This window comes from Podarcis pityusensis (assembly GCF_964106645.2).
Source record: "Podarcis pityusensis genome assembly, chromosome: 3".
Classification (NCBI taxonomy): Eukaryota; Metazoa; Chordata; class Lepidosauria; order Squamata; family Lacertidae; genus Podarcis; species Podarcis pityusensis.
The window spans coordinates 23,008,772-23,035,566 of record NC_138026.1 but is presented as its reverse complement, the minus strand read 5'-3'; the positions used below and the strand labels follow the sequence as shown (position 1 = coordinate 23,035,566).

The window sequence follows — 26,795 nt, the reverse complement described above, 5'->3', positions numbered from 1 at the left end:
TGTAGTTGTGGCTATTTTTAAGAGTGCAGTCAAATTTCAAGCAAATCATTCCGGGTCCTTCTGGTGAGCAAAGAGGAACTTATGGGAGTGCTCTTTATTTTCTCTCATCCTCAGAATCTGGCCCCTCGCTCCTGAAATGTAAACGAAGGAAGGCAGTTTAACCTCCTCTTACACTTTAAACTGCCTTCCCAGTAAGGAAGTGGGAGCTGTTTGTCACCTTTCCCTTCCCTTCCATTGTTTATCTTTCTTGACTTATCTCTCTCTGAGTGGTTAAGTGTCCTCAAGGAAAGGAGCAGTGGCTATTAAATGCTAAAGGGAAGATCAGATAAGCAGAGATTAACAATGGATGGGCAAATGGATGGAGAGAGGCAGTGGTTCTTGCTTCTTCTGTGTTTTCCTATGACTCCCTCCCTTCTAGACATTTATTCCCGCTTTGGGGGAACTTCAGAGTCAGAGCCCAACTTACACCTGGTTTTGTTTGATGTGATGAATATAATGTGTTGCCCAACCTATTGTTAAGAGTTCACCTCAACACACTGGGGAAGGGCAGAGTTCAGAAAAAGCTATCATGTAAAAAGAAACCATTCTGTTCAGGGGAAAACCTTAATATGAGGTTTATAATTATTTTAAAGTACTGAACCTCCTTGACCACCCTACCCCATTTCACCAAAGTTCTCTCAACACGCACACCAGGCAAACTAGCAACACTCCACTTTCACAGAGGAGTGGAAAGTATGTCGAAACATGGGGTGGTGATTTGGTACAGCTCTATTTATTGTCACAGCTGTTTCTATTTTACAGAGCATTTTCTATTTTAAGTGCAAGGAGGAAAGATGAACTTTTCAATGCTCCATACGTCACCTAGGTGAGGTCTCCTTCTGCTGAAAGGGCAGTGGAAGTCTATTCTTGAATGGCTGCTATACGCATGTTTTCACCTGACGCTTCGATCTACAATTAGGAAAGAGCAGTAGTTCAGTAGGCTTGTGGTATCTGTGTCCCCCTTCATGGATCACTGCCTTGCCGTGGCGAAGGGGCTTGAAGAACTCAGAGAAGCTATGAACTACACCGAGCAGGGCACCCAAGATGAACAGGTCATAGTGGAGAGTTTTGACCAAACGTGATCCACCTGGAGGAGGAACTGGCAAGCCACTCCAGTATCCCTGCCAAGAAAACTCCATGGACAAAGACAACAGGCATATAAAAGTTATGACGCTGGAAGATGAGCCCCTCAGGTTGGAAGGCGTCCAACATGCTACTGGGGAAGAGTGGAGGACAAGTACAAGTAGATCTAGAGCTGATGAAGCGGCTGGGCTAAAGCCGAAAGGACGCTCAGTTGCGGATATGCCTGGAAGCGAAAGGAAAGTCCAATGCTGTAAAGAAAAATATTGCATAGGAACTTGGAATGTAAGAACCATGAACCTGGGTAAGTTGGATGTGGTCAAAAATGAGATGGCAAGAATAAATATTGACATCCTGGGCATCAGTGAACTAAAATGGACGGGAATGGGCGAATTCAGTTCGGATGACCATCATATCTACTACTGTGGGCAAGAAACCCGCAAAAGAAATGGAGTGGCCCTCATAGTCAACAAAAGAGTGGCAAAAGCTGTACTGGGCTGCAATCTCAAAAATGATAGAATGATCGCGATACGAATCCAAGGCAGACCTTTTAACATAACAGTAATCCAAGTTTATGCACCAACTACTGATGCTGAAGAAACTGAAATTGACCAATTCTATGAAGACTTACAACACCTTATAGAAGTGACACCAAAGAAGGATGTTCTTCTCATTATAGGGGATTGGAATGCTAAAGTAGGGAATCAAGAGATAAAAGGAACAACTGGCAAGTTTGGCCTTGGAGAGCAAAACGAAGCAGGGCAAAGGCTAATAGAGTTCTGTCAAGAGAACAAGCTGGTCATCACAAACACGCTTTTCCAACAACACAAGAGACGACTATACACGTGGACATCACCAGATGGGCAGCATCAAATCAGATTGATTATATTCTCTGCAGCCAAAGATGGAGAAGCTCTATACAGTAAGCAAAAACAAGACCTGGAGCTGACTGTGGCTCAGATCATCAGCTTCTTATAGCAAAATTCAAGCTTAAACTGAAGAAAGTAGGGAAAACCACTGGGCCGGTAAGATACAATCTAAATCAAATCCCTTATGAATACACACTGGAAGTGAGGAACAGGTTTAAGGATTTAGATTTGCTGGACAGAGTGCCTGAAGAACTATGGATGGAGGCTTGCAACATTATACAGGAGGCAGCAACGAAAACCATCCCAGCGAAAAGGAAATGCAAGAAAGTAAAGTGGCTGTCCAACGAGGCCTTACAAATAGCGGGGGAGAGAAGGCAAGCAAAATGCGAGGGAGATAAAGATACAGGAAATTGGATGCAGATTTCCAAAAAATAGCAAGGAGAGACAAGAAGGCCTTCTTAAACGAGCAATGCAAAGAAATAGAGGAAGACAACAGAATGGGAAGAACCAGAGATCTGTTCAAGAAAATTGGAGATATGAAAGGAACATTTCGTTCAAAGATTACCATAATAAAGGACAAAAGTGGTAAGGACCTAACAGAAGCAGAAGACATCAAGAAGAGGTGGCAAGAATACACAGAGGAATTATACCAGAAAGATATGGATGTCTCGTACACCCCAGGTAGTGTGGTTGCTGACCTTGAGCCAGACATCCTGGAGAGTGAAGTCAAATGGGCCTTAGAAAGCACTGCAAATAACAAGGCCAGCGGAAGTGATGGTATTCCAGCTGAACTATTTAAAATTTTAAAAGATGATGCTGTTAAGGTGCTACACTCAATATGCCAGCAAGTTTGGAAAACTCAGCAGTGGCCAGAGGATTGGAGAAGATCAGTCTACATCCCAATCCCAAAGAAGGGCAGTGCTAAAGAATGCTCCAACTACCGCACAATTGCACTCATTTCACACGCTAGCAAGGTTATGCTTAAAATTCTACAAGGAAGGCTCAAGCAGTATGTGGACTGAGAACTCCCAGAAGTGCAAGCTGGATTTAGAAGAGGCAGAGGAACCAGAGACCAAATTGCAAACATGCGCTGGATTATGGAGAAAGCTAGAGAGTTCCAGAAAGACATCTACTTCTGCTTCATTGACTATGCAAAAGCCTTTGACTGTGTTGACCACAGAAAACTATGGCAAGTTCTTAAAGAAATGGGAGTGCCTGATCACCTCATCTGTCTCCTGAGAAATCTCTATGTGGGACAAGAAGCTACAGTTAGAACTGGATATGGAACAACTGATTGGTTCAAAATTGAGAAAGGAGTACGACAAGGCTGTATTTTGTCTCCCTGCTTATTTAACTTATATGCAGAATTCATCATGCGAAAGGCTGGGCTGGATGAATCCCTAGCCGGAATTAAGATTGCTGGAAGAGATATCAACAACCTCAGATATGCAGATGACACAACCTTGATGGCAGAAAGTGAGGAGGAATTAAAGAACCTTTTATTGAGGGTGAAAGAGGAGAGTGCAAAATATGGTCTGAAGCTCAACATCAAAAAAATGAAGATCATGGCCACTGGGCCCATCACCTCCTGGCAAATAGAAGGGGAAGAAGTGGAGGCAGTGAGAGATTTTACTTTCTTGGGCTCCATGATCACTGCAGATGGTGACAGCAGCCACGAAATTAAGAGACGCCTGCTTCTTGGGAGGAAAGCAATGACAAACCTAGACAGCATCTTAAAAAGTAGAGACATCACCTTGCCAACAAAGGTCCGTATAGTAAAAGCTATGGTTTTGCCAGTAGTGATGTATGGAAGGGAGAGCTGGACCATAAAGAAGGCTGATCGCCGAAGAATTGATGCTTTTGAATTATGGTGCTGGAGGAGACTCTTGAGAGTCCCATGGACTGCAAGAAGATCAAATGTATCCATTCTTAAGGAAATCAGCCCTGAGTGCTCACTGGAAGGACAGATCGTGAAGCTGAGGCTCCAATTCTTTGGCCACTTCATGAGAAGAGAAGACTCCTTGGAAAAGACCCTGATGTTGGGAAAGATGGAGGGCACAAGGAGAAGGGGACGACAGAGGACGAGATGGTTGGATAGTGTCTTTGAAGCCACAAACATGAGTCTGACCAAACTGTGGGAGGCAGTGGAAGACAGAAGTGCCTGGCGTGCTCTGGTCCATGGGGTCACGAAGAGTCGGACACGACTGAACGACTAAACAACAACAAATCTGTGTCAGCTCATTTTTGTTAAGGTTGCTCCAGCTCACGGTTGTTTTCATAACCATGCACCTGAACAAACCACAAGAGGTTAGATGTACAGTGTACTCCTCAAAGATATTCCTCATGTGCTGCTATAATCAGACTAGTGGATGGTTGTTAATTCAGCATATGCACTTTTGACTGTCAAATGGAGGGCTGAGGGGAGGGAATGTGCCCTTGCCATCCTGCTATTACTCCCAGGCAGCTCATATGAACTCAGCAGGATTCAGAGAAGTAATTATTATGACCCATTTTTATTCCAGCCAGTTAGACATGTCAAAATGACTGTTTTTTTGAGGGGGGGCATCACTCAGTAAGGCATTAACTACAGCTTTACATATTACATATTATAAGCGCTTCCTTTTTTTTCTGGAGGAACAGTTCACAGTTTAGGACATAAATTAATTGAGTGTTTCGCATCCCTTCATAAAAACCAGAGCTCGTTTAACTTTTAATTGAAATGTTATTAATGCAGCTTTAAACAAAGCCATATATTTTAATCATTTAGGCCACACATTTGCATGTTTTTAATCTGTGCTGCAGTGTGTATGGAACTTTCGTTCGAGAGTGTCTTGGTGTACATCATATGCACACCATATTATAATCTGGCATGTGGCGAAGAGTATATACTGCCATTTAGATACAGTGGTACCTCAGTTTACAAATGCTTCGGCTTACAAACACTTCGGGTTACAGACTCTGCTAACCCGGAAATAGTACCTCAGGTTGAGAACTTTGCCCCAGGATGAGAAAGGAAATCACTCTCCGGTGGGGTGGCAGCAGCAGGAGGCGCCATTAGCAAAAGCACGCCTCAGGTTAAGAACGGTTTTGGGTTAAGAACAGACCTCCAGAACTAATTAAATTCTTAACCCGAGGTACCACTGTACTGCAAAGCAGATAGGTATTGAAACCAATATTAGTGGAACTCTTTTTTAAAAAATCAAAATGTTGTGTGCCCCTACTTCCCCAAGTGGCGTGGAACCTGCAGGGGCAGAACTGTACCATGTTTGGTTCCCTTTGGAAGTCTGCAGCAAGGGGTTCTATTCCATTTTAATTTCAGTGGTACCTTGGTTCTCAAACTTAATCCTTTCTGGAAGTCCTTTCCAAAACCAAAGTGTTCCAAAACCAAGGCACGCTTTCCCATAGAAAGTAATGCAAAATGGATTAATCCATTCCAGAACAACCCCTAAAACAGCAATATAACATGAATTGCTCTGGTCCATGGGGTCCATGGGGTCATGAAGAGTCGGACACGACTAAATGGCTAAACAACAACAAGAACAAGAACAAGACCATTGATCTATAAAATGAAAGCAATAATCAATGTACTGTACTATAAAATAAATAAGACAGTATTGTAGATGATAAAAATTATTTTTTCTCCCCTTACCTACACTGATGATAGTCATTGTTTGGATGGGGGGCTTTTATCCATTTCCACAGTCACACAATCAGTCAAACAGTAGCTGAACTGGGTTCCACACAGTCACAAAAACAAATTAACCGAACAAGACTCAAAAACAAAAATGCAAAATAAATAGCAAAAACAAAAGTGCCAAATTAAATCCATTCCATAAGTCCGTTTGACTTCAGAAATGTTCGAAAACCAAGGCGCAGCTTCTGATTAGTGCAGGTGCCCTGGAAACAATAGCCTACAGCCGCATCGGACGTTCGGCTTCCGAAAAACGTTCGAAAACAGGAACACTCACTTCCAGGTTTTCGGCATTTGGAAACCAGGGCGTTTGAGTATGTTTAGGGGTATGCGTACCCCTGTCTCTCCCCAGAAAAAAGCACTGAGTATAAGTGGAGTCTCCGCTTAACACCACCGTGAGCAACCCAACAAAGAAACATACTCAGGTGGTTTTAGCTTACAGAGCTCATAACTCTGCTCAACGTTTCTCCACTTCGCTCTGCAAAACAACAACCATCTCATTTTGTTCCTTTTCACAGATCCATTCAGGTCCCATCAGCACCGTACATTTAAACCTGTGCCATAGCACTGTGTAACTGGTTGAAGTTGAAGGGAGAGCATTGGAACATGAATCATAGAACACTTGGCTCCTACTTGTAGGCTTCCCACAGACATCTGGTTGATCACTGTGAGAACAAGATGCTGGACGAGATGGGTCATTGGTCAGACCCAGCAGGCTCTTGTTATTTTCTTACACTTATTCATATGTGACATACAATGGACCTTCAATCTTTGTACACAATAGTTGAGCTGTGCAAATCAACAAATGTACATGCTTTCACACAAACACATGTACATGTACATGTGTAGAGGCAGCTGTACCTGTGTTCAGTGTAAGCTGTGAAAAAGCCTATAGTGACCTTGACTGGATCATCATTAGCTGGGTGGGAAAAGATACGTCATGTACCCTTTTAGGGAACTGCAGCTATTCCCCTACTTTCTGCACTAATCATCTAGCAATTACTCTAATGAAAAAGAAAGAAAAGAAGTTATGACCAGAGCTGGCCAGCAGGAATGACCACCATTATTATGTAATTTTGATCCTATTAACTCTTTCTTCAGAGCTGTAGTTACTTAATGGTCTTATGGAGTCCTCACCCCCTTCAGGTGGCCATATGTATTTCCTTAATTACTTCAAAATGTGGTAAGCCAGCCTTGGCAGCATTTGGGGACTACCAATCTTCTGGTCAGGTCAGGGCCCTGGACATCTGTACCAAGTCTTGCTCTGACACTATGTTTCCAACCAACCTCCCCAAACTTAACACAATGCAACGATCTCTGCTTGCATTGAGCAAATGGAGACAAGTGCATGATGTTGAAGGACATACAGTCCAAGACTTTGGGCAGCTTTGTGACTGGATTTTTGTCATATGCTAACCTTTACTCTGACATGTACGTACAAGAGATGCAGGCCTGCTTCTGTAAAAATCAAAGCTCTGTCACAACAAGAAACATAGAACAATTAATTTGATGAGCTTTCCTTAGTTCAGTGAAGTCACGATATGAATCTTTGCTCTCTCTTTTCTGTAACATCTTTATTGGAAGTTCAAAAAGTGCATAGCTATATGTGAACCAAACATGGTGAGACGGAAAACAAAAAAAGAGGAAAAGAGAGAAAGAGAGACAGAACCCGTGCAAAAGGGAAAACAAAAGGGGGAGAGGGAAATCCAAAACTGTATATTTTACGAGGTTGTTATTGTACTTCACCAGATCTTAACCTATTACAGTATTTGTAAGAATGGATTCCAAATATCATTGAATTTGTCCATGGCAAGTCTCAGCTGAACGATGGGGGTGGAGACGCTCCTTCAGGTATACTGGGCTGAGGCTGTTTAGGGCTTTAAAGGTCAGCATCAACACTTGGAATTGTGCTCAGAAACGTACTAGAAGCTGATGTAGGTCTTTCAGGACCGGTGTTATAAGGTCTCGGTGGCCACTCCCAGTCATCTTCAGCAATGTTGAAGTTTCTACATACAAAAAGGAAGTTCTGCAGTCCATCATGTGTGCATATATGAGCAATAGTTAGCGGAGAATTAACTACCCTAAAAAAGGAAAACTTTCTGTTTTTGCTAGAATTCCTGTTGTCACCCCCAGTGCCTTCCTTACAGACAAATACATAATGCAAACTCTGGCTAATCCCAGTCAGGCTCCCCAGTCAAGGAGAAAGTCCTAAAATACATTCATAAAAATCAGGATAATGATAGTAACACTTTCCAGCTCTTTGTGCTCCAGTACTTTCTCTTCTCAGCACATATTTATATTTTGCTTAGGGGGAAAAAATTGCCCTGAGAAGCACTCCCTCTCCTGAAACAAGTGTTTACGATTTTCATTTCTGACAAGATGCCATATTTTCTCATTTTGTCTCTTCATATCTTTGCACTGAAAATGACATAATGATAACGAATCACATTGCCTCATTTGCAATGACAAGGCTTGCCTCAAAAAAGAAGAATGCATGGATCGCCCTGCTGCAATCTTACCTGGGAGTAAGCCTCATTAAATTCAGTAAGACTCACTTCTGAGTAGACATACGTTGGATTTGTGTCATCTGCCTTTGCGTGACAAGAAAAACAGGTCCTTTTTTGCAGTGCATTGACAGTTGAGTATTTTGGTAAATGGGGGAAATGTAGGGGAAGGGAAGTAGGCAAAAAATATGTGACATAGGCCAATTAGTGTCACCTGAAAAAAAATCCTACTCATTCCCCTCAAAGAAGTCAACTAGCAGAGACCACACTGGAAAAGAAGTGGGAGGGTGCGTGTCTCAATGAGAAGAGGGGAGAGTGTGGTATGGAGTGAATTTGAATAGCCTGATCTCCAGCCAAATCAATCCCTAGTCCACCATGTTGTCTTCATGACTGGAGTGGTATTTTCTGAGAATTTGGCTAACTGGCATTTGGTTCACGTAGGTGAGTGGATTTTTGAAAATATCTGACTAATACTGGAGCCAGAGTGTTGTTTGGGCCTGTCAGGCTCATCGGGGTGAACTTTGGCCAAAGGGGCCATGGTACACATGTCAGGGTCATATCCCCAAGGAGCACGCAGTGAGGGGGAGGAGTTTCCTCAGACCTTGCTGTGTGTAATCACTGTGTGTGGTTGGCAATTGGCTCAGGAGATGGAAGAATTGAAATGGGAGAGGTGTGTTGGCAAATGGTACTTGAGCAGCAGCATACTCAGTTGCAAGCAGGTGCAAGAAAAGTCAAGCAAATGCTAAAGGTGGAGTTTTCAAGGGGCTTTGGCATTTTTATTTTTATTTTTCAATTGCAAAAAATTCAATTCAGCAACAGTTATAATGTTGGTGATATTCCACAGAGCGCTTAGAAATGCCCATGACTGTCTATGATCGAAGTTTTGATTTCCCCCTTTTCTTTCAGCAAATCTGAAAGCCTTCAGGCTCCATAAATTGTAGTCCTAAATTTACTGGACACATTCTACATTAATGAAAACCAAAGCTGCCAGTTCCTTTAATCTCTGCTCAGTATGATCTTATACTACGTTCTGTAAGCTTACATCTGCTCATGCTCCCCTCTGTGATGTGATGCAAACAGATTTGAGCACAACACCAGCTGACAGATGAAACATACTTTTTGCCTAGTTGGGGGGGAAAGATGAGAACAGACCTAAGAGGCAAAATGAAAAATGCATGTGCATTTGATCTTAAGAATCAAATTCTGGCCAATACATTTCCTGGGAGTGACACTGGAATACAAAGATGGCTTAAAACACCCAACGTATTCTGATTATTTTTCAAGTTATGGAAAAGGATGCTCAGTAGGATACCAAAATGTTCCAACCTATCCACCAAGGTGTGGCTTTCTAGGTAGCAAAGTGTACCAGCTTATAAGAAAGTCTCACCACCCAGCTGCATATGAGCCCTGCACAAAGTCTCTACTAAGATACAGGAGGTACTATACACCAGTGTGCATTTCTAGTATCTCAGAAGAGCAGGTGTGGCCTGGAGAGAGTCCCATGGGGCACAGTGGCCTGGAGGGCTGCATTTGGCCCCTAGGCATGAGATTTCCTGCCTCTAGAGCAGTGGTGGCAAAGCTTTTAGAGACCGAGTGCCCAAACTGCAACCAAAAAACCCACTTATTTATCGCAAAGTGCCGACATGGCAATTTAATGTGGGATAATAATGATTGTCTGAATGCGCACATACAAATGAATATAAATAAATAAATAAACCCAGCCAGATGGGTGGGGTATAAATAATATATTATTACAGTGGTACCTCGGGTTAAGTACTTAATTCGTTCTGGAGGTCTGTTCTTAACCTGAAACTGTTCTTAACCTGAAGCACCACTTTAGCTAATGGGGCCTCCTGCTGCCGGAGCACCGCCAGAGCGTGATTTCTGTTCTCATCCTGAACAAAGTTCTTAACCCGAGGTACTATTTCTGGGTTAGTGAAGTCTGTAACCTGAAGCGTATGTAACCTGAAGCGTATGTAACCTGAGGTACCACTGTATTATAAAGCGTCAAAATCAAGATGTGGAAAATATGGAAACAACGAGGAGAAGCAGGGCTGAGATGTGGAGATATGCTTCAGAGATCCAGACCGTGGGGAGCTCCGAAAAATTAATAATTATAATTTGGACTATAATTTTGTTTTTTTATTTTAGTTTTTATTTTAATTGGAGTATTATGATTGGATATATTAATTGGATGTTTTTAATTGGAAAATCAATAAAAATGATTTTAATAATAATAATAATAATAATAATAATAATAATAATAATAATATATTTTGTCGTTCGATGAGAGTTTGCCTAAGAACCCTATGAATGCTAACCTCGAGTTCCATGATGAAGGAAAGGCAGGCTATTGGTGTACGAAGGGGCAGCCATTATGGTGCCCTTCAGATGTTGCTGGACTCCCAACCTCACCAGCATGGCCAATAGGCAGAGATTAGAAGTGTTACAATTCAGTAGCATCTGCAGAGCCAGGCTAGCTACCCCTATATTAAAGGATAATATCAGCTGAAAGAAGGTACATGTCAGACCACATAGGTCACCTAGAGAAAGAAAAGCACAGGTCCAGGAGGTTTTGCCTTTCCAGCTCTTTATTCAGCTCTAAATCAGGATAAATGTCATTCCACAGAAAACCCACTTGACTTTGCTCTGATCCAGAGGTAAACAGTAGGTTCCCCCCTGGGGAAAATGGTGGGTCAAGCGGACGAGCCCTAAGTCAACCCTAAGTCATAAAGAGATGGAATCATTGCTCGCTCAACCATTTTAGCCAAAACTGTTGAATTGGAAACTGGTCTGTAATTTCCAAAATCACCAAATTGAGAGGAGGCTTCTTCAGTAAAGGTGTAACTACTGCCCCTCTCAGAACAGATTTCTTGCAATGTCCTTCTTGCAGAGAAGCACTGACCACAACAAAGATGAAATCTGAATAATTTGTCCTGCAAGAGAATGCTATAATTCTAAAATTTTGGAGCTGGTTGGCTAGAGGTACTGATACTGATTTTGGAGGCTGAACTTGCTTGGGGACTAGTAGTACCTGGCTGGCTTTATTTTGTCTGTGCATCCACCTTCTATTTATTATCTTCATAACAGCTAACAATATAAATAGCTACCTGCCTCTTACCTGCTCGGCCTGTCTGTTTTAAATTGCAGCGCAGGGTGTGTGTGCTGGTTGGCGGGAATGCAACTCTCCCCAATGCCACTGTGGATGGCAGGCTCTCTAGCGAGATGATGGCCCTGCTACTAGCCCATCACAAAGACCTTTTACAAGACAAAAGGGTAACTGAGAGGCAAGTTGCCAGGGCAACGTAGGTGGGATGTCACATTGGAAAAAGTTATCCTTTAACACAGAGGTTTTGGGGCAAGGTGTTATGGGAACAAGGAAGTGGAAATTAGAAGACCTCCGTATGGGAGCTGAAGGTCAGAACCACCTTGGCAGGCTGGGACAGAGGCATGGATATGTCTTGGAGTCCAGTGCTGGTTTGCTGTAGGGAGCTGTAACCCTTCCATCCAAGAGCCAAGCTGTATATATGTGTGGGGAAAAGTACATAAAAAAGACACTGTTGTGCCTCATTTCAAGGAAGCACAAAGCCTGGTTAAGTGCCAAGACCCCTAGAACCTCGCATCCCTCAACAGACATTGGAGTGACCTATCATAATATGATTCTAGAATGTGCCTATAGGTTACCTTTAGAATGCACAAACTGAATGGAATTTCTCCCTCGCCCTCGCCAGTCTCTGCCTTGTCTTTACACATGCACATCTATGAGCAACAACAAGGGAAGGAGCTAAACTGCAGGCTCCTGCAGTGAGACCCGGGATTTCTACCCATGCTCACAACTATTGGAAAAAAGCACCCCTAGACTAAAAGCATGATCACAGACTAGCATGTTTGCAAAGGAAATTTATTAGAATTAAAAAAGATATATATGAGGGGTGTTCATTAGAGATTCCCCCTGATGTACTTCTCATGGACTGAGACAAACGAAACTAAGCACAGCTATTAGTCCTTCTCTAGCTACCAGCAAGAGTCAAACCCTTCTCCCATCACTTTATGCAACTGTGGAGACCTTCTCTGTAGAAGTCAGAAGGTTGCATCAGAAGCCATGACTTGACCACAAAAATCATTATTCCACTTTAGCACCTGTAGTAGAGAAACTGTTAGGAGTTCAGAGCTATAAATTACCACATTACCTATGGAGAGATGTATCATTACACATGTGCAATTTCATCCTCCTACGATAACCGGAAGTGGGTCAGGGGAAATCTTTAATGAGCGACCCTTGTGTCTCTCTCTCTATCATCTATCTATCTATTTATTATTACGTTGATATCTCATGGATATGGGTGAGGGGGGATTTGAACCCTGGTCCTCCAGTCCTAGTCCAGCAGTCTGATTTGGGTTGCCAACCCTTTGAACCCATGGGCACACCTGCAAACCTGAGAAACTGCAGTGGGCACTACACCATAATCAAAAAGCACAGCAATAAAGAGAAATGGTTCTCTTCTTCAAAAGGGATGTCCCTGAAGTCTTCTTGAATCAAGAAGCTGCCTCTCCTCCCCTCCCCTCCCCACCCCAGTGATCCAGATTTTCTCTGGCCTTCCTGTTCCTCATGGACAAAGATCAACACTTGCCATCCATATTGGCATTGGCGGCATCCATCCCCTGGTTGCATGGTCTCAAGTAAATTGTTCTAACCTTCATTAACTCTTCCTTCTGATCTTTCATAACATAAACTTTGTCATCCCATCGATCTTCCAATATCTCTTCCTCCTTCTCCTCGCAGATCAGGGGATGGATTTTGGGGGCATGACAGCAGGAGGCCAGCAGCTCACACAGCCTATGAAGACCATGAAACCTAGAGAAGAAGAGGAAAAATACATAGGTAAAGGGTTCTAGTTACTTCCTTGATACTTTTATCTCTGTGCTGAATTTGGGACACCTGGCAGCTGAACTTGTTTCCAGAAACCTCTCATGGAGAGTGCAGCAAGCAGTTGAACCCTCAGAGGAGGGCATCTTCTCAAAGGACCCTCCAAAACTGGGAGATGCCCTTCCTGTGAGGATGCCCACAAGGGAGAAGGCAAGCCATTTCCCTCAAAGCATCTAAGGTGGCCATTAAGTCTATCTTTAAAAATTAATCTACCGTAATTTTCTCTCTATAAGGTGCACCCGACTAAAAGACGCACCTAGTTTTTAGAGGAGGAAAACAAGAAAAGAAATATTCTGAATCAAATGTTGTACTAAACTATTTAATAAACAACCGGTATATCAGAATCATATTACAACCATGTAAAGTGAACAGCAGTCAACAGTGGCATTAAGAACCATCATCACTGTCATTAACAAATGAAGAGGGAATTTTAGGTTCAAGTACTCTTCTAGTCTTCTGTGAACCCCAAGAACTCATCAGTGCCAGAGTCAGAATTTATGAAGTTCAGTTGCTCACAATCACTGACATCACTTTCTTCACTATCTTCATCTAAAATGTCATTTTCGTTTGCATCCAAAGCATTGCTAATGCCACATTTTCTGAATGACTGTACAACGATTTCCTCCTTCACCAAGTGCCATGATGTTTTCACCCATTCACAAACTTGAGTGATAGTGGGCCTCTTCATTCGTCCAGTAGGTGTCAGATCATGATTACCAGCAGCCATCCATTTGTTCCACTCTTCTCGCATAAAGACCTTAAATGGCTTGTTGATGGAAACGTCGAGAGGTTGCAACTGGCTGGTAAGACCTCCTGGAATTATAGCTAGATGTGTCTTCGCTTCTTTAAAGCACTTATTTGTAGTTTCGCTAATGTGTGCTCTAAACTGGTCCAGTACTATTAAGGCAGATTTTTTCAAAAGCCCTCCAGGACGTTTGGACCACACTTTTTCAACCCATACTTTCATTCCATTTTCGTCCATCCATCCTTTCTCATGAACGTGCACAACAATTTCTCGTGGAATCACTTCTTTTGGAAATGTTTTCCTTTTGAAAATTAACATGGGTGGCAATTTGGTGCCGTCTGCACAGCAAGACAACACAACTGTGTAATGGGTTTTCTCATGTCCGGAGGTTTTCACAGCGATAGTTTTGGCACCTTTCAGATCAACAGTCCTATTAGATGGCACATCAGAGGTTAGCGGGACTTCATCCATATTCCTAGTCTGGCCAGTTTCAAATCCATTTCTCTTCCTAGCATCAGTTACAAATTTATGAAAAGACAGAATCTTAGATTCATATTCTTCTGGCATTTTTTGTGCAATTCTAGTTTTGGTGCGCATAGCAAGGCCACATCGCTTCATAAATCTGTAGCACCATGATGGTGATCCAGTAAAATCATGAATGCCTTTCTCTACAGCAATGTGTTTGGCTTCATATATTATCATTTCTGTAGAGACTGTGAAGCCATTATTCCGGTGATTTGTGATCCATTCTTTCATGGCCACGTCCAACTGTGGCCACTTTGCAGCATTTCCACGAAAAGTGTGCTTACTTTTATCTGCTTTTTGCAGCTGATCCTCCTGTTTCCTCCGCTCTCTTATCATTTTTTCTGTTGGAGGTGGCCCAAAATGTCTCTCTGCTGCTCTGTTTCCATACTCCTTAGCATATTTTACTACCTCTAGTTTAAAAGGAATCTTATATGCTAGTCTTTTCTGCTTTATCATCCTTATCAGAACGGGGGAGGTTTTCTTCAGGAAAATACAGTGAGGAAGGAACTGTCAGTAATGTACAGCATCTCCAATACAGTGATGAAGGAAGAGGGGGGAGAGCTCACATTTGTCCTAGGCAAAGCAGCCAACTCCTATAGGTCTAGGTGCCTTCACCCCCCCATTACGGTAAATATTTGAGGGAGTCATCTTCCCCCCATGCTGATGGGCATTGCAATTCATATACCAGTGTGCATGCACTTTGTCTTGAGATCCATTGCGGTCTGTGAGATGGGACTTACCTGTACCTGCCCCCCCAAAAAATATTTTATTGAAGTTGAAGAGGGTAGGAGGGAAGGAAGAGAGATGGAGAGCTCACATTTGTCCTAGGCAACTCCTATGGGCCTAGGTGCCTTCACCCTCCCCCATTAAATATTTGAGGGAGTCATTCCCCACTCCCCATTGTGGTATGTGAGGTGGGGCTTACCTGGCCGCCCCCCAATATTTTTTGAAGTTGGAAGAGGGAGGGAGGGAAGGAAGAGAGAGGCGGAGCTCACATTTGCGCAGCTGCCTTGCCTCGCTGGAACAGGAGCAAAAAGAGAAGGAGGAGACGCGGGGCAGGAGCCTTGTAAGCCGCTTTGCTTGAATTTACCGGTGAGGTGTTGGGGGAGGGAAGGAAGGGGATGCCCTCTCTGTCCCTCCTTCCGGCTCATTGTAAAGAAAGAAGAGTAAGAGTCTAAGCGGCTCTCTCTTTGCTTGAATTACAGTTAGCCCATCAGACTATAAAGTCACCTCACTGAAAAGCCATAGAGTGGGCAGACACACTGCACAGCTCTTGCCGGCTTCCCAGCCAGCCGGAGGAAGGGAGGTTGCTTCCCTTCTCCCACCTCACCAAAAAGCCAGCAAGAGCGGCCCCTCCCGCCTGCATTCACTCCATAAGGTGCACACACATTTCCCTTTACCTTTTAGGAGAAAAAAAGTGTGTCCTATGGAGGGAAAAATACGGTAACCATGACATGGTTCCCTATATTTCTAAATCTTACGGGATAGCAAAAGAAGCAGACTGCAGAAAGAATAAGAGATCCTACTTACACGCAAGATGAAGAAATTTTCACTCAATTCACGCAAACAACCTCTTTTCTTTGAACTATCCTCAGTTAGTTGCTCTTCCCAAAGTTTTCAGCCAAGTCACTCAGCAGGGGGACGTGTCACAATGGAGGACATGACACCATTACTTTAGCTGGATGTCAGGGAACTGCTATCGGAGCTAGAGGCGGAGGGAAGGCTCCAGAGGGATGCAGGAGAGGGTCCCAGTAGGGAGAGAGGCAGCCCATCTGCTGGGGAAGGAAATCAGCGTAACACCAGTGGAGAAGGGGGGCAGATGGGGGAATCGGAGAGGAGGCTCCAAGACTCCTCACCAGAGACCAGCGGAGAGAATACGGGTACTCCGCTGCCCACACCCTCCCTGCGCAGAAGACTTCCGCGCAGGGAGAGTAGGAGGAGACTTGGCGTCAAACAACTTTTATGCTGGAAAAGGTTCAAGAAACGCCCACTGACGGATTCTGCCAGCGACTGAGACAGTCACGATGGTGAAGGCTGTTCAGTCAGAAAGGGTTTAACCAGGTAACCTCGCCAGCAGTGGCGGCAACTTACGCACGAGCAACCCCTAAATCCATTACAGCACCTTGCATAACAATGGGCATTGTTCCTGTTAATATTCATTTTTCAAATATATCTTACAGTGGGTTAAGTGGTTTTATTCAATTTATTTAGAACAGATCTAGAGCTGGCTTCATCCAGCACAGTGCATTTCTGGAAAGGACAGAACACACTTTTCAACATGGCGGAGTCACCAAGGGAAAGCACTTTTGGCCTAGGGTGCCTGTGATTCAGGAGTGGCTGTTTGTTCACTATCTATTGTATCCACTTAGGTATCTACTTAAACAACCCATAACTGGGTCTCAAAGAAAAGCAGGTGATAAAAGATAAGATATAAAATAAGATATAAGATAAAAGAAAACACACACAAAATAAAACTGTTTTTAAAATAGTCAAACATATGCTTAGGTTTGTTTTGTTTCATACATTGTTTTGTTTTAGTCACAAAAGGAAATAAAATGTATTTTTCAAAAGCAAAAAAAAGCGCTCCTAAATCCACGACAGAGAACTAAACGTATTGCTAAGTAGATAATTGTTGATGCAATTTTAAACTACTGTGAATCAGTATCCTGGGGAATGAATTTTAAAAATAGGCCTATGGCCTTAATGCTATCATTCTTATGATGACCTTGAGGCCATTATCCAGAACAAACACAGCAGTGTTCCTTTACCAGAGATAGTAAGGTATGAAACATCTCCCTTTGTAAGTGTTGGATGAGATATGCTGGAAAAGAAGCATCCACAAGGCCTTCTAGGAAACTGTCAGGCCACTGGTCCATTTAGCTGAGGGTTTCCCAAACTTGGGTCTCCAGCTGTTTTTGGACTACAATTCTCATCATCCTTGACCATTGGTACTGCTAGCTAGGGAAGATGGGTGTTGTAGTCCAAACACAGCTGGAGACCCAAGTCTGGGAAACCTTGATCAAGCCCTTTACATTGTTCCATCGTCAGATAGTTGCTCTTCCCAACGTTCTCAGCCAAGTCACTCAGCAGGGACACGTGTCACAATGGAGGACATGACACCATTACTTTAGCTATCTTGCTTAACAATTGGCATTGTTCCCCATAATATTCATTTTTCAAATGTATCTTTCAGTGGGTTAAGTAGTTTTATTCAATTTATTTAGAACAGATCTTGAGCTGGCTTCATCCAGCACAGTGCATTTCTGGAAAGGACAGAACACACTTTTCAACATGGCGGAGTCACCAAGGGAAAACACTTTTGGTCTAGAGAGTCTTAGTGTAAGGTTCTTAATGAATCAATTACATTTTTAAAGTGTTCTGAGCTGCTTTAGGGGCTAATATTAATTTATTGCAGTTAAATCTCATCTTTTCTTCCAAGGAGCTCAGTGTGGCATAACATGATTCTCCCCCTCCTCAGTTAACCCCGACAACAACCCCTTGAGGTAGATTAGGCTAAGAGACAGTGAATGGCCTGAGGTCACACAATAAACTTCAAGGCTGAGTGGGGGTTGGACAATCTTAACACCACAGGGGACAGAAAACTACCAAATAACTACATCCTCCTCTCCAGAGCATTAAGTGTTTGTGCTCTTAACTGGGATTGGAAACACAACACAACACAGATAATGTAGGCGAATGGAGCAGGTTTTTTGTTTGTTTTGTTTTTAAGCAGATTTTCCAACTACACAAATTCCTCATCAGACACACACAAACACACACACACACAAACGAATGACGTCTTATGGACACAAAGTGAGCTTTGCCCATTGCTTACACCCTGTGTCAATGGTGGCTTCTCCATAGGAGTCAGCAGTTCTTATGTACTATGTACAGAGTTGGCTCATTTATGAACCTGCCTCAGTTCAGTAAACAATAGGTGCCCAAACAGGAGTACTTTTGGGGCAATTGCAATAATGCAACAAAGTTTTATCTGACTGAAGGTGAAGAAGACGCAGCTTCTGCCAAGAAGAAGGTGTTTTGTTTTTCCCTTTATTTAGTTTTCCAGAATATGCAGGCATAATAATGTAGAATAAGGTGTTTTAATATGGTTTGCGCAGTTTGTTTGAAATATGATAACTTTGTGTATTCTGTTCTCATATGATTTGTGTGCAGGCTGTCCCTGGCGCTGTCTGTGTTCTTCCTCTACTCCCTCCTTGATTTTCAAATTGCACATTATCAGCTTTCCAACTGCATATATTTTTCCTGATTTCATATTGTGTCCAACCTGGGCGGGGGGGGGGGGAGTAGGGAGAATTTGATATGTTCCTTTACAGGAACAGTCAATGTGTATCTCCATTCTTATAAGAGGCCATCAAATGAAGGTGGCTAGGATTGTATTCACCTCTGACCTCTGAAACTTCCTTCTGAGTAGACATGTATAGTGTTGCTGTGGTGCTGCACATAAACTGAGCAGACCTGGGACTGGTCCTGATACCATTGCAGAACCTCTATTTTGAAAGACCCTTGTTTACTCTCTCTGTTCCAAAGCTGTACCCATTGCGTCACATTTAGTTGTGACAAATGGGCAAAACACACTTTCATAAATCTTATGTTTTGCACTCTTGGAAACTGCCTTAAAAACTGTGTGTATCTGTGCAATGCCCTTTCTCCACTCTGAATTGCATTCTCTGTTTCCACTTACGCTTCATTTGTATCTGTCAGGAGAAAGCCAAGGTAATTAAACTTGTACAGTTCCCCCTGCTCCTAACTCACCCCTTCCATCTTCAGTCTTTCTGTTCTGTGAGCTTTTGACATATGCAAAATATTCACATATTGGTCTCCCAAATGTTAAGCTGAAGCTTATCTGAGGACAAGATTTGTCTACTGATTTAATTCTCAATGAATTATTTCCCATCACCTGATATTTCCCTCAGGGTTAATTTCACTCTTCCTTAGCTGAGGTGACACATCCATCTCTTGGGCTGGTACCTTCTCAATTGTTGCACAGGGAAAATTTTATTTGAAAGCAATTTACCTGTGGAAAATGTTTCATGCCAGTTTAACATGAGAGAGAGAAACTGTGCTTGAAAATAAGTGCCCTCTCTTTGAGTTGGGAAGTTTGATAGGGACAATTGGGGGGGGGGGCATCATGCAACTCTTTGTCAAAAGCCTCAGGTAGTGGAGTCCCATGAAATTGCATATTTTCTTGGTGACTGCAACTTCCCAGAAATGGAAAAGAAGGTATAGAATTGGGGATGGGTGGTGGAATCAATTCAGTTCTTATTTAAAGACAAAAATTATCTAATTCACACTTTCTGAAACAATGTGTGAAATGATACCTATCCAGCCATTGAAATCCACACTTCTCTGAATTTTGCAATGCAGTTCTCCAGTCATGTAAAATATTCAAAATTCCGCACACAAAAATGCATGTATTAGTGAAAACAACGTGAATGCATTATATTAGGGAACACTGATTCGCAATAAAGTTCCATATTGTACAAAATTGTGTGTATCAGGAGAAATTCACACAAAAATGCTGATGTGTTTTCATGAGGACTTTATCAAAAAATGAAACAGATTGCAAACTGATATGGGGAACTGAATGTAAGATTGTAGGGAGGGCAGAATGAGAAACCAAAATTGACAGGTTCACTCATCCCTATGTAGAACTCAAAGTGAGATAAAAGATAAGAATCAAGCTGGACAGTCTATTCCTAAGAGGATGGACTTTACATTTCAATGCTTTAAAATAAAATCCTCCCTGATGTGAAAACTGAGATGGTTTTCAGGTGTGAAGCCTGAGAAAGGGAGATAGGGAGAAATAACCCTTAAAAAGAGAATAAGAAAGGGAGGCTGGTGGGTAATAAGCCAATGATAACTACCGTATATACTCAAGTATAAGCCGACCTGAATATAAGCCGAGGCACCCAATTTTACCACAAAAAACTGGGAAAACTTATTGACTCGAGTATAAGCCTAGAGTGGAAAATGCAGTAGCTACTAGTAAATTTCAAAAATAAAAATAGATACCAATAAAATTACATTAATTGAGGCATCAGTAATTTAAATGTTTTTGAATATTTATTTTAAAGAAAAACAGTAAACTAGTTCTGTAAATGGAAAAGAGGGTCAACAAAAACAATATGGTATCAACAATAACTTTAAAAGTACAAAAACCTTCATCTCTCTCCCTTCTCACTGTACTCAAACTACTCCCTCTTCCATTCCTCAGCTGCCTCATGAGAGCTCTCAGATATTCCACAGTACTTTACTCAAACCTCTTACCATTGTTTAAAACTGCCAGTTTTCCCCGTCCCCTCCAGCCTCCATACCCTTCAGTGTTTCTCCCTTCTTACTGTCATGCCATGCTCACTACTCTTGTGCAACCTGACTTCACTTTTGCTTGCTGCCTTTATGCAAATCCAGGATTGTGATGTAGCAACTACAAATCCTCCAATGGGGGCTGCCACCATGAAAGCCTTTCTTCCTAGGGAAAGAAAGGTACCTTGTGGACCATGAGCTAATTCTGGACTAAACTTCACAAGCCCACAGGTTTAATTTTTAAGGAAGGAAACCTCTTCTCAACGGATAAAGGGGATGCTGGTGCTATCTTACCTGACGTTTCCAGCCATGATGACAACAGAACACAGGTGCTTCCCCTCTCCCCAAAAGGGCCTCTCTACCACACTGGTTCACTCAGCCTTCGGTCTGAAAACATTTGATATGCACACATCAAAGGGCATGAGTTCAAGCTCCCTCAAAGCTCCATGGGAGATTTGCATTCACTTCTCGCAGGAGGGGAGGCGCCCACGCAGGCAAGAAAGACGCAGCCCAGGGCTTGCAGCCGAGGGAGCCAAAAAGCAAACCAGGCCCCTTCTTCCCGCTGACCCTGAGGCGCGTCTTCAGCCTCCAAGGTGCCCAGGTATAGCGAGAAGTGTCAGGGCGGCCAAGGTGTGGGAAGTGGGGGGGGGCAGCCTCACCTACGGAAATGCGTAGGCGAGAAGCTAAGGTCGAGGCTCTGCAGCCAGCACAGCACCATCCGGGGCAGCCCTGCGCGTCTCGGGCTGGTGGAGTAGGACATGAGGAGAGGCAGCTTCCCTTCGCGAGCACCTTCTAGAACCATAACGGCAGTTGCCACAGCAACCGCCACTGCCGCTCTGTCCGGTTTTTGTTTTTGTTTTTTTAAGAAGCACTGCCACGCATGCCTGGGCTTCTTTAAGCATTCGCACACGCACAACTGTGGGGCTGTTTGGAGGAAGAAGGAGCAGCCTGAAAGGGCTGCTTTCGGGCTGCTCATTCCTCCTCCGCCAACAACAGCCTCTGCCACTCGCAAGTCATCTGCACTGCACCGGAGAACAGGTAAGTGGGACCCTCACTCGAGTATAAGCCAAGGGGGGCTTTATCAGCATAAAAAATGTGCTGAAAAAGTCGGCTTATACTCGAGTATATACGGTAGTTGGATTAGTTTATGGGCGTTTTGTGCTATTCAGTATTAGCACAGATACGTTAAATTATAATAATATGTTTCCTGAAGATGGACTGAATTTTGAAAATTAAATAGACTATTGTGCCATATAGAATTCAAGAAAAATGGGGTTATTCTTACAGTCTTAGTAATGGATAGTGATAGTTTTTAAGCTTTATAATTATCTAGAAAATGTTTTTCATATTACCTCATCCAAACCATGCCCAATCACTTTGACCAAACTCTTGAAAATTAAAGCAGCATTTGAGATGCAAGAAAAAAAATACTGTGCTATGTGAAGTTTGAACATTTCCTTCTTCATATATATTTATTTATTCAATTTTATCAACTCCATCCCATAAAACGAGAGATCTCTGTGTGACATGCAAGGCTGAAGCAATTTGTTTAAAAAACACAGTTCTGATAGGACAACTTAAGAATCGGCAAATAAGACAACTGTACAACTGAAACACTTTAGAACAGAGATCAAAAGATTAAAACTTTGCAGAAATAATCAATTAGAATCAATAATATCCTCTGCTGCAAAGCTAAACACCACAGCATGGTTTAAAGTTTACTGGTAAATGCCTCTGGGAAGAAAGTGGGAGAGAAATTCCCTAACACTGAAGAGACATGAAACTTGATGCCAGACTTCTAGGAAGAGGACATTCCTTAACCAAGGGGCCACTGGTGATAAGGCCCTTTCAGGAAGAGCCATGGAAGAATCCAATGATTCCCAACAGAGTTAAAAGTTCACCACATTTATACATATATGATTCCTCTTGTAACCTTTTGAATTGCTACGGCTATTGAACTTCATCCAGTCATCTCTGAAGAACACCACAATACTTGGTTCCATGAAAAAATTACGAACTGGTCATTTTAGAACTTGATAGAATTGGGGAGTTAGATAACACATAGCAATACCTCAGTCCAGTGCAGTTCTTAATACAAGCTAACCCTGAACTCATAAACAGTCACTGTCCCTGGCTGGCATCAATATGGAAGAAGGGTAGGCCTTGCTTCCACGGCTGAACCTTGTTTATGAAGTCTGAGCTTGCACAATGATTTGCCTTGTTTTCAGCAAACATAGTAGATACAGCTCCAGAATTCCATTTTTAACTGTTTTGCAATGTCTCAGTGGCACGTGCAAAGATAATGTTAATTCCCCAAATGCTTCAGGTGTTTAAAGATTAAAGCTGAAAGCTCGTTTTAGAAAGGCATTCCTAGACAATGCTTTAAACAGTCTGCGCTGATGGATGATTTACTAAATGAATCTCAAATGTCTCCAATGAACTCGCTTCCATGAATCTTTCATTTTGATATTTTTGCATTTCAAGTCACTTTCTCCTCTGCCTTAATTCCCCCGTGTCTAAAAGAAAAAGATTAATGTTTATAAAATATTCTAAGGTTGAAAACTGTAATGCATTAGAGATATACTACCAATAGATTCTGCACTCCAAAAAGTGCTTAAAGTTATGAGACAGTGCATCTATCACCATCTCATTCCTGTCTTTAACTGATTTCCAAATAATATTTTGCAAATCACCAATGCTGAAAGCATCAATATTACCATTTTAAGGCTGCAATCCTCATCATATTTACACACGAGTAAACACTATTGAATTCAGTCAGGCTTGCTCCTAGGTAAGTGACTGTTCTGGCATTGCTGCCATTGGTCTTTTTGGTTTATTAGTTTGCAGCCTGATGTTTATTGTTTTAATGATTTGTGGCAAAGTACTATGAGTACATTGTACTCATAGTACCAAAGGAAGACACATACTGCAGTCTAAATTCTGTTTGGTCAGTCAGTGTAATAATCTGAACAGCTGGGATGTACAGAAATTCAATTAAGAGGATAGAAACAAGAAATCAAAGAACATTTTCCAGGATGTCAAATTGGAACCCAGCTGATCTATCCTTTCCTTCAGAAATGCTACTTAGGAACTGAAAAGCATTCTGAAGAAATAAAAGTGTTTGTTTCAGCTTTGGAAATGACCTAGCATCGTAACATAATTAAAGCGGGTAAGTTAACCACATACAATATACTGGCTTATTGTGGTAATATTATAACACAGACACACATTATATGTTGCTTGTCCCTTTGCCCCATTTCCCCCCAAGTCGTTAGAAACAATCATCAGCTGTCTCACATCAGTCAGATGTAATCTGATCAATTTCACTTTGGAAATGGTCCCCTGTGAGCATCCACTGACTGGGGGAGGACAAATCATAGCTCCAGACAGAAATGCTGTCAGTTTTCAATGCTTCTGACTTTGACGCATTCAGCTCACCTGCATCCAGGCATTGGTCTGAAAATGTATGAAGCGAAGAGCAGGGCTGTGCATGTTAGACATGCCCCAGTGCCCTGTCCATGCTGGAGCCATCCTTAACCTTTGTGCATTGACTTCGAAGGTCTGAAGTTGAATGCACGTAGAAGCCTGAGCTGTGCAGCTGTGGTTCCTAATTGCAGGGTGGATACTGGGTGCAGTCAGCTGGATGCAAAATGCATTCCCTCTTCAACCTGCCCTCAAAGGTATAACAGTCTGAGGCTGCATTCAACAGGGCCAGCATCTGCAGCTCTACAACACATTTTCAGGCAAACACCTGAATAAAGCTTTTGTCTTCAATGAATTGGGTGACATTTGCCTCCCAAGCTCAGCATGATGTACTCAGAAATGTCACAGATCACTGAATCGAATCCCTTGAGGGCCTGGTAACTCACCCATCTAAATCATATCATCCCAGGGGGCAAGGACAAGGCCAGGTCTCCCCTGACACATTGTTGGATATGCAACAATGTCCAACAATTGAAGAGCCACAAGAAGGTGTCTTTGACTCCTCTGGGATGCCTAGTGGAGGGAGAGGATTCACCTGTTCAGAGGGCTCCATTCCATCACAGCAAAGGTTATGTGCACACTGGGAGCGTTAAACAGAAGAAAAGGTAGGAGATAAATTGAATAACAGCCTATCTAGGTGCAAATCCCTTTAATGCAAGGGTATGGAACCATTTTGGCTCAGCTGATGGCCAATGGACTTGAAGCCAGTATGCAACTGAGAGCACACTTGAAGGTTTCTGATTCCGCATTGGCAGCTGTGAGCCCATCTGTGACACACCTGATGTCATATGGGCATAGTTTGGGGAAATTTGAATTATTGGTGGACCACGTCTGGCCCATGGACCAAAGGTTTCCCACCCTTGCTTTAATGCTTGGTGGAGTTGTGGTCCTTCATTGGCCTTAATATAACCAGCTCTCATTCCTTCATTTCTAGATAGAGGTTCAAGCCAACATTACAAGAAGAAGATGGCAAATTTATTACATTTTCCAGTGGCAGAGATATAGTTGGATTTGTTTCTAGTTCTGTCCGTAGTATCATACTTAATCCAGTACTGTCCATATGATTCTGATGTTTCAAGATGACTACCTGTTCTGCAACCTAACACATGAAGAGAAGGTTGGAGACTGACAGCATTTGGGGTTATTTTGAGCAAGTGCAGGACAAATGCTGTTTTAACTGCACAAACATGCATATCTCTATCTGAATATATCTGTAGGAAGTTACAAGGAAGCAACTGGAAAGGAAGAACAGCAGGACCACTGGTGGCTCCTTGCCCAGGGCCCCATGAAAGTCTGCATTTAGTTGTGATCCAGTTAGCTTGCTTACATCCATTTCACATATTACACAAATGCAAATGGAGTCTGCCGCTGAGTGGCAGGAAGCTGTAGTCAATCACTGCTTCATTCACATAAATATAGACACAACACATGGGCTAATAACTGTTAGAGCATATATAATAGAATAATGATATCATTCAAAAAGAAGAAATAAATCTATTAGAGTTCATATATTCAATGTAACAGACTAGTGGCGCAGAACGTCAAGCCATGTGTTCAAGATAGGTGTCAAAAGTCACTGCTTCATGACAAGTACATTTGCATATGTGTTTTCAAGCCTATCTTTCTCACATTATATTTATGTACACAGTACTTCATATTTTTAGAGATACAGTGGATGCTCGGGTTGCAAACGTGATCCGTGCGGGAGACACGTTCGCAACCCACAGCGTTCACAACCTGCACGCGCGGGTCACAATTCAGCACTTCTGCGCATGTGCAAAGCAAGATTTAGTGCTTCTGCGCATGTGCAGGCGCTGAAACCCGGAAGTAACCCATTCTGGTACTTCCAGGCTTCGGTGCGTCTGTAACCTGAAAATGTGTAACCTGAAGTGTCTGTAACCCGAGGTATGACTGTACACTGAAAGTATCTGAGATGTAGGCATAAATAATGAAATGGGTGGATGTGCCCTATGCCAAACAGTTGGCCTGGAAGACATAGCATCCACTAAACTATCTGGGTGGATGGAGGTCTGATCTCCCAAGTACTCTTCCAGGACAAGCGTCACTCATTTTAATTGAACTTGACTTGGACAAGTGCTTTAAGAATGACACTGGAAGTGAAAAGGGGAAGCAAAGCAGAGCACTTCTACATTTCTCTCTCCCTCTTTCAGGAACCTCTTCATTGTGGGGGGGAAATGTCAGACTCCTCCAGGTGTCCAAGATATATGATGATTTACTGAATTGTTTCTTGGGGAAAAAATTCTACAGAACAAAATAATCTTTTGCTGCAGCAGGATACTCATATATTTGTTCTTTGGGGCTAAAAGAAGTTGATATTCTATCTCTCACATAAAATTAGGACTGCCAGGACTTCAATAACAAGTGGCTGCAGGGTGTGATAAATACAAAAGATGGCTTTGAACAAAACTGCATTATGGGTAAGGGAGAATTTTTGGCAACACCATTTTCCTGAACAAGGAATTCTCAGCAGCAGCAGAGAACAATGCTGGCTTGCATCAGCTCTGAAGAACTAGAGTCCCACCCCCCCACCCCGCCCAATGCTAGTCGTGATTAGATAGAGCAGTAGTGAAGAACGATAACTGAATGA

The 26,795-nt window shown here is 42.6% G+C and overlaps 2 long non-coding RNA genes across 2 annotated transcripts; one reads left to right on the top strand and one right to left on the bottom strand.

The window, feature by feature from the left end:
- Nucleotides 1–846: 846 nt before the first annotated feature.
- On the bottom strand, nucleotides 847–12,653 carry LOC308473768. The gene is made up of 3 exons (XR_013984300.1): nucleotides 11,305–12,653; nucleotides 7,603–7,685; nucleotides 847–948 (listed from the first exon to the last, which is right to left on the bottom strand). It is a non-coding gene; the product is annotated as an uncharacterized lncRNA (long non-coding RNA).
- Nucleotides 12,654–20,867: 8,214 nt separating this feature from the next.
- On the top strand, nucleotides 20,868–25,187 carry LOC308473783. Its single transcript, XR_013984315.1, has 2 exons — nucleotides 20,868–21,033; nucleotides 25,122–25,187. It is a non-coding gene; the product is annotated as an uncharacterized lncRNA (long non-coding RNA).
- The last annotated feature ends 1,608 nt before the right edge of the window (nucleotides 25,188–26,795 follow it).